The sequence below is a fragment of the Vespa velutina genome, chromosome 1 (assembly GCF_912470025.1).
Source record: "Vespa velutina chromosome 1, iVesVel2.1, whole genome shotgun sequence".
NCBI classification, from domain to species: Eukaryota; Metazoa; Arthropoda; class Insecta; order Hymenoptera; family Vespidae; genus Vespa; species Vespa velutina.
In genome coordinates this window covers 15593710-15598895 of record NC_062188.1, presented here as the reverse complement: position 1 = coordinate 15598895, position 5186 = coordinate 15593710, and the positions used below count along the sequence as shown (strand labels likewise).

The 5186-nt window shown below is 29.8% G+C and overlaps 1 protein-coding gene across 18 annotated transcripts in view; it reads left to right on the top strand.

The window, feature by feature from the left end:
* LOC124953618 (rap guanine nucleotide exchange factor 2-like) overlaps positions 1–4945 on the top strand; it is a 131704-nt gene extending 126759 nt beyond the window's left edge. For all 18 annotated transcript variants that reach the window (XR_007102281.1, XM_047505254.1, XM_047505322.1 and 15 more), the window contains one exon: positions 1–4945. This exon is cut by the window's left edge and continues 1313 nt beyond it. The gene's annotated coding sequence lies outside the window, so the exon portion shown is untranslated.
* The last annotated feature ends 241 nt before the right edge of the window (positions 4946–5186 follow it).

Below are 5186 nucleotides of genomic sequence, written 5' to 3'. Positions count from 1 at the left end.
AATATAGACGAATAAGTTGGTGTAAATAGCGTTTAGACTTTACGTAGACATTAGTCGAAGAAGGACGACGACGCGAGAGGACGAGGAAAAAAAAAATGAAAAAGATGAAAGAAAAGAAATTTTGAAAATGAGATAGAGATATATATCGTGTAAGCTTATCGTTCGAAATCCTTAAGATCGATGACCTTCCTACTCTTCCAAGTCTAACGGATTCTCTCGTGTCTGGCGATATATATATATATATATATATATATATATATATATATATATGCGCGAAATATTCTCAACTTGTAATAATTAACAAGGTTTATAAGCTAAAGAAGATAACTTTTAAAGTTTCAACATTTTTCTCTATCGACTTTATCGAATTATTATTGTATTATCGCGGACGCCGAGTTTCGAAGGTTCGACGTTCCGAAAAAGCGAACTTTTAGATTTAATGCTTTGTTAGACTTTCGATATGTAGTTCGTGCTCCGTACATACGTACACGCCCAACACACACAAGGGGACATTAATTATTATTATTATAATTATTATTATTATTACTATTATTATTATTATTATTATTATTATTAATTATTAATTATTAATTATTATTATTATAGTTATTATACATTTCCTAAGGTTAATATGGAAGTCCAATTTTACCGCCTGAGATACGTTGAATTTTTAGCGTTGGCGCGATCAAGTACAAAGAACTTTCTTAACAAACAAACAAACAAACAAACAAAAAGAAGGTGAACATTTAAACAAGTGGGATCGAGAGTACGATCGATGATAAATGTGCGTGCGATTGCTTTTACTTTCACGGTCATAATACGAGTGGTTTCGTAAATTTTTCATATAACATTTTCGCGTATAGAAGGAAGTATCGTCGTATTTGTAATTGTGAAAGATAAATCGTTTATTGTATTTGAAAATATTTTCAAGAGGATATTATTATTATTTTTTTTTTTTTTTTTTTTTTTTAATCGATATCGTTGAATCTTTTAAAACTTTGAAAAGAGAGAGAGAGAGAGTGAGAGAGAGAGAGAGAGAGAGGGGGGGGGGGGGGGGAGAATATTATCATTTATTTTTATTCGAATTTATTCAACGTTACTTAACAACAAATTTTTCGTTGAAATTGATGGCTCGAATGACAAAATAAAAATCAATAAATAATATAGATAGAATTAAAGTTAATTTAATTTTTCATTATTCGGATCGTACCTTAAATATAGACAGACATCTAGAGATAATAAGAGATGAAAAAGCGCAAGAAATTCGATCGAGGAGCGAAATTTTCAAACGAAATCGTTTGTTTCGTCGGTACGACTATCGCTATCAGTCTATATATATATATATAGATATCGATATATTCTCGCCCACTTGCACTTAGACTCGCGACCTCCTTTCGACGAGTATTAAGAGAAAAGCGTAATTTTATGCATAGGTGACATAATAATATGCGCTTATCAAGCAAAAAAAGGGCCTAAAATATTGAAGGCACCGTTTTGCGATTGTCTGTCAAACGCGGAACGAGGACGTTCCAAAGAGGAACACAGTGCTTTCTTGGATCCTCGAATTTCCGTCATCAACTATTGACATTCCAATTTTTTTTTTTCTCGTCTTCTTATCGCATTCATCGTGATATCATTTTCCTTCCATTTTTCCATTTTCCCGCAAACTTAATATTTTTTCTCGTTCGATTTATCATACGCAACGTTACGGTTTTCCAAGTATTTAACGACTCTCTCTCTCTCTCTCTCTCTCTCTCTCTCCCTCCCTCCATCTTACCTTTCTCTTTTTTTTTCTTCTTTTTTTACGAAAAGACATTCATTCGATATCCACAAGGACTGTGTTACTCTTCGACGCGTTTTTTTCTTCGATCGCCCCCGAGAAATCAAGACGGCCATATTAATCGACTTGATTCCTCGGGAAAAAAATATAATATACATATATATATATATATATATATATATATTTATATATATATATATATACTTTGTACATATCTTAATACACGTACATACACGTATACGTACACTCATACATGCAGACGCAAACAAAACTTTTAAAATATTATTATTATTATTATTATTAATATTATTATTATTATTATTATTATTCAACGTTCTTGAAAGAATTCTTAAACGTGTCCATCGTTAAAATAAGATTCTTCGTAATTATGGCGTTCGGAAGAAGAAAAAAAGAAGAGGGAGAAGAAAGGAAAAAAGAAAAAGAAAAGGAGAATAACGCGGACGGAGACGGTTTTAGAATAGAACAAAAAAAAAAAAAAAAAAGAAAAACACAACAAAAGAAAACAAAAATTCAAGATAATTCTGTTTTTTTCTTACGCGCTAACACGCTCCTTTCATACGTACATATATATATATATATATGTGTGTGTGTATGTACATACGTATAAGTATGTTTAAATATACATATATGTATGTATGTATGTATGTATGTATGTATGTATTTAATAAGCATATATGAACTATACTTTGCTCTTCCTCTTTCTCTACTGGCAAAGGCACAGTAGCTGCAACTTTCCCGTTCTCATTCCAAATGCATTTAAGAAATTTCCTCTTTCTTTTTTCCTTCTTTTTTTCTTTTTCTTTTCTTTTTTTTCCCCGAACAAGCTTTAACGCGAGACGATAAAAAAAAAAAAAGAAAAAGAAAAGAAAAAGAAAAAAAGAAGAAAAAGAAAAAAAGAAGAAAAAGAAAAAAATATAATTGAGAAATTGTAATTTGAAAATTCGAAGAAAAAAGTGATTTTTATCGAAACGATTCAAATGCTTTTTCTTTCTCGTACATATAAATTGGGAGAATATGATTAAGAAAAACGCGCGCAATTATCTTAAACGATTCTGTTGGAGATTAAAAAGAAACGGAATCCTCATTGTTCTCACAAATAGCTAAGGTTAATCTCGAAAATCCGTCTCGCTTCAAATCTTTTTTATTTGTCGTAACGAAAGATAAAGAAACCATTTTTATTTGAAGGGGGTTTGCATTAAAAAAAAAAAAAAAAAAAAAAAAAACGAAAAAAAAAAACAAAAAAAAGAAAAAAAAACTTTTTATGTTATCTCCCCAAAATTCCCACAACAAACTCCTCATTTTTATAGCCCCCTTCTCTCTTTTCTTTTCTCTTTTTTTTTTTCTTTTTTTTTTTTTTAATTATTTATGTCCGCCTCTTATTACGTTGCTTTAATTATTTTATATATATATATATATATATATATATATATATATATGTGTATATATATGTATATATATATAAATCGAGGAGAGTACGACGACGACGACGACGACGACGATCACGGGAGTAAAAGCAAATACAAGGGAGTCTTTTGTATTTAATTTGTTTAATAAAACTTGGATCACAGTACACTCAGAACATTCACGTTTTTCTTCGGTTATCTCTTCTGCTCTCTAATAAAACCAACCAATCGAGCTTCTTTTTTTTACCGCAAACTCCCGTTTATACCTCCTTACTTTTTCCGTTTTTTTTTCCATGTTATCATTACGATAGAGGATAACAAAAAGTCACCGTTCTATCTAACAAATACTTAGACTTGTATATACAAACATAGATATATACAAAAGCAATCTTTATTATACTTTTTATTGTAACCTTCATTATAGTCCCTCGGTACGGTACGACATTATTGACTATATAATTAAAAAAAACGAGCTGATGCTATTTCCCGTGAATTAAGCGATAAACTATCTTTAAATTATCATCGTATCGCGATAATCGTTTTCCGATTTAACAAAAATCTTATTTTGACAACTTTTGGTGTTATAACATGTGAACGTGTACTTAAAAAAAAAAAAAAAAAAAAAAAAAAAAAAAAAAGAAAGAAATAGTCCGTTCGTTTAATTGATTCGATTGGAATTTTAGCAAACGCGATTTAGACGATTTGGAAAACAAAAATAAAATTTCACGTTATCGCGTAGCCTAAAGAGATCGGGTAGGGAGGAGAATGTAGGGGGAAAAAAGGGATGTTTTCGCATAAATACAAACATTTACCACACTTACCTCGAAACGTAGCTGAAGCATACGGACAAATCGTTTGCACGATAACAATTTCAATATTGTTGTTACCGTATACACAAGGGAAAGGAACGCGTGGGAACGAAACTGACGGTGATATTAATGCTACTATTTTGTACGATACGATGTTTTGTATATCCGTTTATTGTACAGCCGGCCCGGTATTTATGTTGATGAGACAAAGATTTTTAATCATTTTTTTTTCGGAGGACGACGTGCGTGAATAAAAAATTATAACGCAATATTTTAATAATTACGTTTAATGTGTCAATGCGATTAATAGAAATCAGTATCTACTTTTATTGTACTATATATACATATATGTGTATATATATATATATATATATATATATATATATATATATATATATATATATATCATTTTTATATATAACGATTTGAACTTATAAGTCGATGAAGCATAAAAGATATTTGAGCCAATAATATCTGTCTCGACTTATTATTCGTTAACGATACTTTATTTGAAATTCAAATTTTTAAACAATAGCTTTAAGTTCCGTTGATTAACAATCAACGATTAGAAATCGCCGTTGCACGTAAAAAAGTAAAAAAAAAAAAAAAAAAAAAAAAAAAAAAAAAAAAAAAAAAAAAAAACAAAAAAAAACGAAAAAACAAAAAAAAGAATAAAATACAATACATAAAAATTTGTGATAAGTTTACGCGTCAACATAAATATCGCTACGATTGTATGTATAGGATCGAAGTTTACCAATAATGGGCGATGAATAATGTATCAAACACATTACGAAATACATTTGTAACGTTGCCGGACAGCCGACAGGAGGCTGTTTCGCAAAGAAGAATCCCACATAGGTGTTGTTACCATTAATGTTCACCTGTAAATCTCCAAACAATATATAACTTATTAAAGGATCAGGTAACGATCTCGTTGTGATTAATTGGATATCCAATACCCAATATATATATATATATATATATATATATATATATATATATATATCCATATACATACGTGTTCTTTCTGTCTTTATTAGGTACATACGTTATTCTTCGTTGGAAAAAATTTGTTATTTTCTTAACGGTTCCTTACGCAGAGTATAATTATCGCAATAATAATCATGGTTGGTCGATGCCAAATTTGTAGGTACGAACGACCTACAAATA